General features: G+C 41.3%; 1 protein-coding gene across 3 annotated transcripts in view; it reads left to right on the forward strand.

The window, feature by feature from the left end:
• PACSIN2 (protein kinase C and casein kinase substrate in neurons 2) overlaps window positions 1–13,523 on the forward strand; it is a 143,688-nt gene that overhangs the window by 43,697 nt on the left and 86,468 nt on the right. Inside the window, exon 1 of one of the 3 annotated variants that reach the window (XM_087448801.1) lies at window positions 9,172–9,192. The exons of the other annotated variants lie outside the window; for them this stretch is intronic. The gene's annotated coding sequence lies outside the window, so the exon portion shown is untranslated. Of the gene's footprint in view, window positions 1–9,171; window positions 9,193–13,523 lie in introns of those variants that run through there. 3 annotated transcript variants of the gene reach the window in all.

A 13,523-nucleotide genomic window follows, 5' to 3' on the forward strand; every position in this document is an offset into this window, starting at 1 on the left:
TGGATAGCACTGAACCCTTTATATACTATGTTTTTTCCTACGCATGTATATCTATGGTAAAGTTTAATTTATAAATTAGACACAGTAAGAGATAATAATTAATAATAGAACAATTATAACTAGTAAAAGTTATATGATTGTAGCCTCTCTCAAAATATCTTATTGTACTGTATTCCCCCTTTTTGTGATGATATGAGATGATACAATGCCTACGTGATGAGATGAAGTGAGGTGAATGACGTAGGCGTTGTGTTGTAGCGTTATTTTCGGACTGTGGTTGACGATGGGTAACTGAAACCACGGATAAGTGGGGACTACTGGATTCGCCTTTCTGCACGTGAGGAGATGGGCATTCCTAATGGTATAAGGCCTTGTGACTAGAGGGGCTCTTCCTGGGCTTTTGCATGACTTCTGCCATCCCTGCTGACGGTGGACCACCTGGCTCTGTGTTTAGGGGTTGCTAAGCTCAGGGACATGAGAACCATGCAGACTCTCTAGCGTGGGGCTGCCGGGTACCCACCCCCCTCACCCCAGCACCTGCCTCTGAGTTGTCTGGCTTTTCCCTTGCCCTGTCCTGGCTCAGCTGTTAGGGAGGACTGAAGCACAGAACTGCAATTTGCACTATTCTATTAACAACCCAACTACTCTGTGCCCATAACCTCTTTTTTTTTTAACTTATTTTATTTGCTTCTTTTTATTTTTTTTATTGTGAAATTTTGTTGTACATTATTGTTTATCAGTCACCATATAAGTGCATCCCTCCACCCCTTGTGCCCCCCCCCCCCCCCCCCCGTAACCACCAAACAGTTCTATCTGTCCGTGTGTTGGTTTATCTTCCACATATGAGTGAAATCATGCACTGTTTGTCTTTCTCTTTCTGGCTTATTTCACTTAACATAATACCCTCCAGGTCCATCCATGTTGTTGCAAATGGGACGATTTTGTCTTTTTTTTCTGGCTGAGTAGTATTCCATGGTATATATATACCACATCTTCTTTATCCAATTGTCAGTCAAGGGACACTTGGGTTGCTTCCATGTCTTGGCTCGTGAATAATGCTGCGATGAACATAGGGGTGCATAATCCTCTTTGGATTGTTGATTTCAGGTTTGTTGGGTAGATACCCGGTAGTGGCATAGCTGGGTCATAAGGTATTTCTATTTTTAATTTTTTGAGGAATCTCCATACTGTTTTCCATAGAGGCTGCACCAGTTTTCAGTCCCACCAGCAGTGGATTAGGGTTCCCCTTTCTCCACAGCCTCTCCAGCATTTGTTGCTTTTTGTCTTGGTGATGATAGCCATTATAACGGGTGTAAGATGATATCTTAGTGTGGTTTTGATTTGCATTTCCCTGATGATTAGTGATGTTGAGCATCTTTTCATGTGCCTGTTGGCCATCTGTATATCTTCTTTGGAGAAGTGTCTGTTCATTTCCTCTGCCCATTTTTCGACTGGGTTGTTTGTTTTTTTGTTATTCAGTTGTGTGAGTTCTTTATATATTATGGGGATTAATCTCTTATCAGATGTATGGTTTGCAAATATTTTTTCCCAGCTGGTAAGTTCCCTATTCATTTTGATCCTGGTTTCACTTGCCTTGTAGAAGCTCTTTAATCTGATCAAGTCCCACTTGTTTATTTTTTCTTTTGTTACCCTTGTCTGAGTAGACATGGAATTCAAAAAGATCCCTTTATGGCTGATGGCGGGTAGTGTACTACCTGTATTTTCCTCCAGGAGTTTTATAGTTTCAGGTCTCACCTTCAGGTCTTTGATCCATTTTGAATTAATTTTTGTGTATGGCAAAAGAAGATGGTCTACTTTCATTCTTTTGCAAGTGGCTGTCCAGTTTTCCCAGCACCATCTATTGAAGAGACTTTCCTTTCTCCACTGTATGTCCTTCTCTCCTTTGTCAAAGATTAGCTGCCAGTAGATATGAGGTTTTATTTCTGGACTTTCAATTCTGTTCCATTGATCTGTGTGTCTGTTTTTGTACCAGTACCATGCTGTTTTAATTACGATCGCTTTGTAGTATGTTTTGAAGTCAGGGATTGTGATGCCTCCAGCCTTGTTCTTCTTTTTCAGGATTGCTTTAGCTATACAGGGTCTTTTGTTGCCCCATATGAATGCTAGTATTCTTTGTTCTATTTCTGTGAAGAATGTCCTTGGGATTCTGATTGGGATTGCATTGAATCTGTAGATTGCTTTAGGTAGTATGGACATTTTAACAATGTTTATTCTTCCAATCCAAGTGCATGGAATCTTTTTCCATTTCTTTCTGTCATCATTGATTTCACTCAGTAATGTCTTATAGTTTTCATTGTATAGGTCTTTCACTTCCTTGGTTAAATTTACTCCTAGATATTTTATTCTTTTTGTTGCAATTGTAAATGGGATTGTCTTCTTGAGTTCTCTTTCTGTTAGTTCATTGTTGGTATATTGAAATGCAACTGATTTCTGTAAGTTGATTTTGTACTCTGCCACTTGGCTGTAGTTGTTGATTATTTCTAATAGTTTTCAATGGATTCTTTAGGGTTTTCTATATATAAGATCATGTCATCTGCAAACAGTGAGAGTTTCACTTCTTCATTGCCTATTTCGATTCCTTTTATTCCTTTTTCTTGCCTCATTGCTCTGGCCAGAACCTCCAGTACTGTGTTGAATAAGAGTGGCGAGAATGGGCACCCTTGTCTTGTCCCTGTTTTCAGAGGGATGGCTTTCAGTTTTTCCCCATTGAGTATGATGTTTGCTGTGGGTTTGTCATATCTGGCCTTTATCATGTTAAGGTACTTTCCTTCTATACCCATTTTGTTGAGAGTTTTTATCATAAATGGATGTTGGATCTTGTCAAGAGCCTTCTCTGCATCTATTGAGATGATCATATGGTTTTTATTCCTCATTTTGTTAATGTGGTGTATCACATTGATTGATTTGCGGATGTTGAACCATCCCTGTGTCCCTGGTATAAATCCCACTTGATCATGGTGTATGATCTTTTTAATGTATTGCTGTATTCAGTTTGCCAATATTTTGTTGAGCATTTTTGCTTCTATGTTCATCAGGGATATTGGTCTGTAGTTTTCCTTCTAGGTATTGTCTTTGCCTGGCTTTGGTATCAGGGTGATGTTGGCTTTGTAGAATGTGTTGGGAAGTGTTCCATCTTCCTCTATTTTTGGAATAGTTTGAGAAGGATAGGTATTAAGTCTTCTTTGAATGTTTGGTAAAATTCTCCAGAGAAGCCATCTGGTCCTGGACTTTTATTTTTTGGGAGGTTTTTGATTACTGTTTTAATCTCTTTACTTGTGATTGATCTATTCAGGTTCTCTATTTCTTCTTGAATCAGTTTTGGGAGGTTGTATGAGTATAGGAATTTATCCATTTCTTCTAGATTGTCCAATTTGTTGGCATAGAGTTTTTCATAGTATTCTCTTATAATCTTTTGTATTTCTGTGGTATCTGTTGTAATTTCTCTTTTTTCATTTCTAATTTTATTTATTTGAGCCTTTTCTCTTTTTTTCTTGGTGAATCTGGCTAAGGGTTTGTCAATTTTGTTTATCTTCTCAAAGAACCAGCTCTTTGTTTCATTGATCCTTTTTACTGTTTTTTTGATTTCAATTTCATTTATTTCTGCTCTGATTTTTATTATTTCCCTCCTTCTGCTGACTTTCGGCTTTGTTTGTTCTTCTTTTTCTAATTCTGTGAGGCATAGTTTGAGGTTGCTTATTTGGGCTTTTTCTTGTTTGTTAAGGTGGGCCTGTATTGCTATGAGTTTCCCTCTCAGGACTGCTTTTGCTGCATCCCATATGAGTTGGTAAGGTGTATTTTCATTTTCATTTTCATTTGTCTCCTGATGTGCTTTGATTTCTCCTTTAATTTCATCAATGATCCATTGGTTGTTTAGTAGCATGTTGTTGAGTCTCCACAGCTTTGTCAATTTCCTGGTTTTTTCCTTGTAGTTGATTTCTAACTTCATGGCATTATGGTCTGAAAAGATGCTTGTATGATTTCAATCTTCTTAAATTTATATAAGCATACCTTGTTTCCCAACATATGGTCTATTCTTGAGAATGTTCTGTGTGCGCTTGAGAAGAATGTGTAATCTGCTGTGTTTGGATGGAGTGCTCTGTATGTGTCTATTAAGTCCATCTCATCTAGTTTTTCGTTTAGGTCCGTTATTTCCTTGTTTATTTTCTGTCTGGATGATCTGTCCATTGATGAGAGTGGGGTGTTGAGATCCCCTACTACTATTGTGTTGTTGTTAGTATCTCCTTTTAGGTTTGTCAATAGTTGCTTTATGCACCTTGGTGCTCCTGTATTGGGTGCATATATATTTAAAAGTGATATGTCTTCTTGGTGGAGTGTCCCTTTTATCATTATATATTGCTCCTCTTTGTCTCTCATTACCTGTTTTATCTTGAAGTCAACTTTGTCTGATATAAGTATGGCAATACCTGCTTTCTTTTGTTTGCCATTAGCTTGGAGTATTGTCTTCCATCGTGCCCATAACCTCTTTAAGAATCACCTTGTAAGAGGTGGTGGTGCTTGGGGCTGGGGGAAGGGATGGGTGGAGAGAGGGGTGAGAACTAATGAGTATGGGGTTTCTTTTTAAGGTGAAGAAAATGTCCCAAAATTGGCTGGGGTGTGGGTGTGCATATCTGTGATTGTACTAAACAACATTGAATTTTACCCTTTAAATGGCTGAATTGTATGGTATATGAATTATGTCTCAATAAAGCTTTTTTTAAAAAAAGCTTGGTATTAGAGCAAGGACAGACCAATAGAGAAATGGGGAAAAAATCACATTGTAGAAATTTTCTTCTTTCCTGTATGACATGACCTGTTGCCAAATTTCCTAACTGTCCTCACAGGTCTAGTTCCATGGGAGGCGTATGAGTGTAGTAGAAAGAGGATGGGCTTTGAAAGTATCAGGTGGACCTGAGTTTGAATCCCATCCTGTCATGATAGCTGGGTGGCCTTGGGCAGGTTGCTTAACTTCTCTGTGGTGGTTTCCCTCCATAAAACGGGGCTGGTAGTACCTGTCTTGTGAAGTCTTTTAGGAGAGCTCAGTGCAGGCAGCCGTTTTCACCGTGTGACAGTCGTATAACAAATGTATCAGATAGAAGGCGCAGCCTGGTCGAATGTGGTCCTGATGTCCTTGAGTCACGCTGGGTTAATGACTGTTCACTCTAATCCCCCAGCTGATGTGCACATACTCAGCCATTGGCCAAGGGCTGAGTGATGGATGGCAGTGGTATTCTTTAGTTAACTTGCTGGACTCTCTGTTCCTGAATTTTTTCTGCCTTAATCCACATGGTTTGAGTAGGTTGGTGGCAAGCTCTTGGAGAACCCACTTGTGTCTCCTCCTTCGGGAAGCCTTCCTTCCTTGACCCTGCCTCCCAACCTGGGTCATTGCTCTCTTCGCACTGTTCCCTCAGCCCTTGAGGCACATTGGTTCTAGCATTTATCAGCTCATGCCATTTTTCTTTATTTACACTTCTGCCCTGCCCCTACACTGTGAACAATTCATGGGAGGGACCTTGGCTTTTCAACCACTACGGCCCCGAGGCCCTAAGCATTGTGCCTGGCACTAATGGTTGTTGAATGAATGCCCAATGGTTTCAAGTCTGGTGACAGAAACCAGATTGGAACTGGAAATACCAGTTGAGGCACCACATGCTCCAGGTTAGGAGGTGGCTTTCCCTGGAGCAATGTTCCTGTCCCAGCAGTGCCTCAGGGGGCTGCACCCCAGCCCCAGGACGGAGAACTGCCTGAGCCAGTCTTGTCCTCTGCCAGAGGGATAGGAGAGCTTGTCTCCTGCCAGGAATCCATCAGTGAGGTGTGGCTGAAGTTATAGGGAGGGAGAGAGTGCCCTGGTCACACTGGAAGGCTGCCCTCTTTACTCCATAGTCCCACTGCTTATCTGCATTCTTTATTCAGTTCAAATAAAATTTTCTTAAGCAGCAGCTGTGTCTAAGACCCAGTTTTGATCCTTCAGGGAAGCCAGGATGGAGAGACAATGTGGTGGAGTGGTTAACGGCTGTACTCTGGAGGCTGACTACCTGGTTTCAAATCCTGGCTCCCCCACTTACAGCTGTGGACACTGGGCAAGTAACATGACCTCTCTGTACCTCAGCTATCTCACCTGGAAAATGGAGGAGGGAACAATACTTAGCCCTCAGAGGATTATTTTCGTGATTAACCGTAAATAAAGTAAGCACTTATAAATGTTTATTGAGCAGCCTGAGTTTGTTGGATTAAAAATAAAATAAAGAGGGGCCAGCCTCGTGGCGTAGTGGTTAAGTTCAGCGCACTCCACTTTGGCGGCCTGGGTTTGTGGGTTCAGATCCCAGGTGCGGACCTACACCACTCGTCAGCCATGCTGACCCACATGTAAAGTGGAGGAAGATTGGCACAGATGTTAGTTCGGGGCTAATCTCCCTCAAGCAAATAAAATAAATGAAATGAAATAAAATAAAAATATAATAATAAAATAAATAAAATAAAATAGGATGGGCTTTTAATCAAAATGAGTAGGTCTACCTTGCTATGATTGTCTCCTCTCATAACCGGGAGCCCTAAGTGGGGCTCTGAGGCAAAGAAGAGTTTTCTGTTGTCCTCGCTGATGAAAAGGAGAGGGGGACAATCGGCTTGCTTTGCCAGAACTCAGATGTTTATTCTTTCTTGATGGAAGAAAATGCCCCCAGAAAAGAGCTTTTGTGACCATTTTTTTGTGCTGCTTAAAGTTAGTTAAAGTGGTTTGAAAGATAACTGCCAAACCATTAGTTTCAGAAAGGCTTGTGGTCGAGTACACTGAAGTCTGTTGTGGTCGAGTACACTGAAGTGGTCTCTAGAAACATTATTTGGCCTCTAGCTCAGCCTTTTCCAGCCTTACTGTCTGTCACTGGACAAAATGACCTTTAGAGCCGTTAGTCACTCAGCTCCTGATCCTGTCTGCCCACAGCAAACCCCAGGATGAAGTGGCCAGCCTCCCTGAAGACCAGAGGCTGCTACTGGCCTGTGGCTGGTCTTGGTACTCTGTGTGTGCTCCTCTGTCACTAAGCTGGCTGCGGAATACAGTGACATCTGTGTTGGGTTGACTTCTCTGTTGTTTTTGGGGGCGGGGAGAAGGTGGTATAATAATTTTCCAAGTAGCATGAATTATGATCATATTCTCATATGTCAAGTAATCGAGCCTTGTGTTGATATGGTCTTCGCTTTATTGGTGTTTTTCCATTAAGGAATTTCTAAGTATGAGAGTTTGGAAAGAGATTTTTAAACTATTCTGTTTTGTGTTATAAGGTCAGACTAGACGGCTGTTTTTAACTTAACATTTTTGAATGAATATGGGTAGCAAGAACACTGGTAAGTAATATATATCCACTCAGCATAATTTCCCCTTGCAATATATTCTTTTGCCAATTACATATTTTCCCTTAGTTATAGACTTGCCCTCAGGTCTGTGTTGCAAGGAGGGAACGGTCCGGCCTTGTTCTGGCCACCACCACTTCAGTGTAGCATCCCAGCTTACCATGGGGGTCAAGGGGTGGACACGTATCTTCTGGGAGGGCACTTTGGGCACAAATCAAGCCCTTGAAATATTTGTTTCTTCTCTTTTTTTTTTCAGTTTAGTTTCAGTATATGCTCTTTCCTGTAGTGTTTGTATTTTTTGATATCGTTGCACAAGTTTTTTTTTTTTTGAGGAAGATTCGCCCTGAGCTAACATCCACTGATGATCTCCCTCTTTTTATCTTTTATGTGAGCTGCTGCCATGGCATGGCCACTAACAGATGAGTAGTGTAGGTCCGCGCTGGGGAACTGAACCTGGGCTGCTGAAGTGAAGTGTGCCGAACTTAACCACCAGGCCACTGGGGCTGGCCCGCACAAGTTTTTAAAACACTTTATTGAAGTATAATATACATACATGGAAGTGCACACATATTATGTGTGTATACCAATGAATTTTCACAAACGCAGCGCATCCGTAAAGCTCCAGAAACAACACTGCTCAGAAGCGCTCCGTGGTGACCCCTTAGTGCCCTGTCCCTTCCCATTCTGCCCTGTCCTGGCTTCAAGCAGCGTCAATTAGTTATGCCTCCTCTTTACTTTATCCAAAAGGAAGTATACAGTAGATATTCTGTGGGCGGCATACATTTTAAAATTAAGAGATAGGATCTCTTCCTCCTCAACTGAAGTTATATTGTTCTTTTTGTCCTTCACTTTCAATTCTTTTTTTTTTTTTTTAAAGATTTTATTTATTTTATTTTTTCCCCCCAAAGCCCCAGTAGATAGTTGTATGTCATAGCTGCACATCCTTCTAGTTGCTGTATGTGGGACTCGGCCTCAGGATGGACGGAGAAGTGGTGCCTCGATGCGCACCCGGGATCCGAATCCGGGCCACCAGCATCGCAGCGCGCGCACTTAACCACCAAGCCACAGGGCCGGCCCTTCACTTTCAATTCTTTGTAAAACTCTGTGAAGTAAGGTGTTTCTTGTGTTTGGTTATTTCTGCTTGCATATTTGAGTGCCCAGTTCTTAGGAGACAGTGGTGCTGCTGAGAGACCCTGGGGTCCCTGCCTGTCTCCAGCAGGGAGCCTGCATCAGGCTTCCCCTGCGTCTCTCGCTAACAAGCTGCTTTGCCTTGGTGTGTGGAGACGCAGAGGGAAGTTGAGTTTTACATGTGGGGACCATATAAGGTTATCCCATGCAAGTAAGTCCCTGTCACATTAACTCCTGTGGCGCCTGGCTCCTTAGATAACAGAGCATGTCTTTTTTCCTCCCAAGTAGGAGGATCCCAAATACAAGAATTACAAGACTATCATACGTGGTGTAAGTCAGTTTATATGCAAGTTGATTTTTTGAGGGTATATTACCCTCAAACTTTTGTTCTCAGACCTCGTCTCTCTGATTTTCCATGGAATACCGAGATTTCACTTTCTGAAAAGAAAGCTCTTCTGTGATGGGCCCAGCAGGCCTGGAGAGGCTGGGTGAACCCTGGTGCCTGTGGGGTGAATGCAGCAGTGTAGAGGTATGGCCTTATCTCGGCTGCGAGGAGTCAGCAGCCGACAGGAAATGATGAAATGTGCTGGGAGAATTCGTCTGGGAGCTGGAGGTCAGACATACGGGCAGGGTAGGAAGGAGGCAGGTCCTGGAGCTGATCTGCAGAGTCAGGCAGTTGAAGCCGGCATTTGGCAGAAAAACGTGAGTGTGCTGTTTAAGGGGTACATTTCCTTTAAGGGAGACCTTTTTGAAAGTAGAATTTTCATTGATTTTTTTCCCGAGTGATTGGTTTAACAGAAATCTCACCATTTAAACACACCTAGTTTTAGAGCTTCTTGATAAAAATGTTCAGCCAGTTTAATATTAACTGAACAGTGTGGAGTGTTTTATTCAAAATGCTTTGAGAAAATGTCAGAGTAAATGTTTGATTTTTTTGGTGAATAGATACTGGCCTAAACAAATGAAGAATTGTGCTTTATAATTTTTACTCTGGTTTTAGAACATAAGTGCGTGCTTCATTTCAAAATAAATGGGATAAATTAGAAACTTTGGCATGTTTTAGACTAGCTTACATACTTCTAGCTGTATTTTTTTCTTACTGGGTAGCTAAATAAGTTACTTGAGTTAACTGTTAATAGAGGGTTAGTTTTTTCTCCCTACTGTCAGGCATTATGTCTATTACATGCTGCCATTTCCTTTCTTAACAGCCAAATCTAATCTACAAACATATAAATGGAACTTGTGAGAGCAAACGAACAAATTAGCTTTTCCAGTTGACTGTAATTGCTGTTTCATGGCTGTCTACTCTGGAATCCCAGAATTAGCATGCGCTTGCTCCAGTCCCCCTCTGTCTCCCTCCTCGGTCAGTTCTTTCTTATTTCTCTTCTCAGCTGGAGCCTGTGCCCTCTTCCCCATCTGACTGCTGTCACTGGACACTTTGTTTTTATTGTTATTAGAAAGCAAAATGTAAAAGTTTTATTGTTTCAATAACTGAGCAGCCTTACATACATGTTTAATTGCTTCTTATCTTGGAAGTCATATCAGGAATGGAAAAATTATGGCCCCTTTCCCTCCTCTTTATTTATGCAGCACTGTAATTCCAATTAGAAGGTTTGTTTTTTTATCCTGATACCTGAGTGATCCATCACTAAGTGAACATATTTATTGGATTACCTATTGCTGTGGGCATTAGAAAGGCAGCGTCCTCCTTCTGTTCTCCAGAACGTGCCATGCTGGGACAGTCTGTGCCACATAGAGAAGCGTATTGTCTTGTTAGGTCATTACCTAGTGTGATTTATGTATTTCTAACACTTTTAGGGTTGCATGTTTCCTATTTTCTAGAAATCCCCCAAATATATAATACTTCTCTCAAACCTGAATCATGTCCATCAGTTTTGCCCTTGCTTTTGTAATTCTGAGTATCTCCTCAAATCCCTCCCGTCTTCCTAGTAGGATAGGCTATCTTACTGAATTCTGAGTGAACTTTAAATGCTTTTGTTATATATGAAAATAATAAAGAGGTATCATAACTTCAAACTAAAGCAGGTCCAGCAGGTCTGAGATCTATGTCAGTAGTAAAAAGAAGGCTCCCCTGTTTCCCTCATTCTTTTTATACATTGTTAGTCCTCTAACTGTTTTTCCCAGCCACATAATTCTATTGTTATTTGGTGGCATAATTAAAAAGGTGGGGACATGATATTTAGAGTTAATGGCTCTTGGAGTTGATATAGTCAGGCCTCTTTGTTTTTTTTTTAACAAAGGAATTGAGACCAAGAGGCGGAATGCCTCGTTGACCTGTCCAAGGTCACAGGGCCTGTTGGTAGCTGAGTGAATCTAGAACCCAGGTCTCCTGACTTTTGGGTCGTTGGCCTTTCCTTTATCTGCTTTCTCCACATAGTATCTCAAGGTTAATAGGACTTGGCTAAGAATGGCTTTTTTCTTCTGATGAGTCCATTTTCATTTGCTTCGTTTTCAAATACTCAGCTTTCATTCAGCAATTTCCCTAGGTGAGCACCACTGACATTAGTGTACGATGAATTACGTCAAGCACAAAGAGCATTGATATTTCTCCCTCTGAAAGAGATTTTTCTTAAAAATAAAGAGTTCTCTATTGTATAAAGTTTTTCTTGCTTCTCCCCTAAACTAGGTCTTACTCAATTGTTATTGCTATAAGTGAACCTCATTCTATGATTATCTGCTTGATGAGAAATTGAAACTTAATAAAATCACAACTAATAAAAGAAACAGACAAAAGTACTTGATTCTTCTTTGAAAGAGGATTCCTCAGGATGTGAAAGGAAAACTTTGAACTCTGTGGGCGCATTTCGGCCCCTCTGAGGGAATGCTGACAACTCGAAGTCTGGACTGACCAGGTTTTGGAATATGATAGACTTTAAAACAATACATTATAGTGTGAATACAGGGGGTAATGATTTAATTTATAAAAATGGAATTTATCCACAACTTTCCAGAACCAAAATGTTTCCCAAATATTGAATTTGAATCCTTCTGAAATTCAAGTATGGGAATTAGATGCAAATAGAGGCATGCTGAGAACAGTGGGCGACTGTTCTTAGACCCAGGACGTGGCTCCCACTGTCTGTCCAAAGTCACCTTAAAATGCCTTGGAGAAATTCATAGAACAGGACTTGTTTTTATTTTCTAAAGTATTTATATGCCTTAAAGAATTTCTGAAACAAATACACTATAAGAAAACGAGCGTTTTCATAAATATTTTAATTGTACTTGCAATTGTGGTCAGTAACTTTATGCCTGTTTTAATTTATAAAACCTAAGAATGAAGTAGGAGACATGAGCAATGTTTTGATGCAATAGGTCAGAACTGTACCTTTCCTCCTGGTGTTTTAGGAGGCACTTTTTGTCATTGTCCTTGAAGAAGCTGAGGCTTTCAGTTGGTGAGCCAGATGACTACATCCAGGGCTAAAGAAAGGACGAGGAGCCCACTTCTGGGAGTGGCTTAGTTCACTTCTCCCATAACTTAGTTACCTTTGTTCCCCAATTAGCTTTTTACCCTACTCTTATATTTTCAGTACATATTAAGTATAGAATATTTTAACTGGCTGCCTTTTCTTAATATATAATTGACCTTCTTAATGTATATATAATTATAAATATAAATATATAAGTATATATAAACATATAATTAACATATAATTGTTCCAGTCAATAAGTAATGTTTAAGGGGCTGGCCTGGCCGCCTAATGTTTAAGTTTGCATGCTCCACTTCGGTGGCCCAGGGTTCGCAGGTTCAGATCCTGGGCATGGACCTACACACTGCTCATCAAGCCATGCTGTGGCGGCATCCCACATACATAAAGTAGAGGAGGATTCGTGCAGATGTCAGCTCAGGGACTATCTTCCTCAAGCAGAAAGAGGAAGATTGGCAACAGTTGTTAGCTCAGAGCCAATCTTCCTCACCAAAAAACAAAATAAAACAAGAAAAACAAGTAATATTTAATATTCCTCCTTGCCCTAGCTTCTGCCCACATTAGTGTAAATTCTGGTGTGCCTGTCAAATTTAAAGATGTGAAGGGGAATGTGGTGCTGGCTTTGCTGCACCCTGAGGAGGGGTTAAAGGGTGGCCCCTGGGGCTGCAGCTGTCAGAAGTCTCCAAGAGTTGTGCTTTTGGTATTATCTGGGCCTTCCTCATTTCCATCTCTGCTCAGGGCTTCTCTCCAGGACTGCTTTTAGTGGAAGCCTTTGAGCCTCCTCTAAGGCTTTAAAGAAACTTCTCCCAGTATCCGAGGTAGATCCTCAGCCCTAGAGCCAGGTAAAGAGGAGTGTGTGTGAGTATGGGGGAGAAGTAACAATAGAAAACATGGGGGGCCAGCCTGGTGGCATAGCCATTAAGTCCGCATGTTCCGCTTTGGTGGCCCAGGGTACACTGGTTCAGATCCTGAGCGCAGACCTACTCACTGCTCGTCAAGCCAGGCTGAGGCGGTGTCCCATGTAGAAGAGCTGTAACTCTACAACTATGATACACGACTATGTACTGGGGCTTTGGGGACAAAAAAAGAAAAAAGAGGAAGATTGGCAACAGATGTTAGTGCCGGGGCAATCTTCCTCAAAAAAAAAAGAAAAAGAAAACGTGGGCCATTAATTTGAGTGAGTGAATGTATAAGTGAGTGAGTGAATGAATGAGTTTCAGTGGTCCCCCTTCTGTAGAGATTGCTTATTATTATTATTATTATTTGGTGAGGAAGATTGGACCTGAGCTAACATCTGTTGGCAGTCTTCCTCTATTTTTTTTGTATGTAGGACACCACCACAGCATGGCTTGATGAGCGGTATGTAGGTCTGTGCCCAGGATCTGAACCTACGAACCCTGGGCCGCTGAAGCAGACTGTGCAAACTTAACCACTATGCCACCAGGCCGGCCCCTGTAGAGATTGCTTTTGAAGGACTATAGTCATGTTTCATCAGGCTGATCTAAGTGCATTTGCACCTCACAGTTCTGCCTTGATACCAAGTGACAGATGAGGTGTCTATTTAACATCTCCTCCAGCCCTGGG

This window comes from Ceratotherium simum, chromosome 25, assembly GCF_057802395.1.
Source record: "Ceratotherium simum simum isolate JZ-2026a chromosome 25, ASM5780239v1, whole genome shotgun sequence".
NCBI lineage: Eukaryota > Metazoa > Chordata > Mammalia > Perissodactyla > Rhinocerotidae > Ceratotherium > Ceratotherium simum.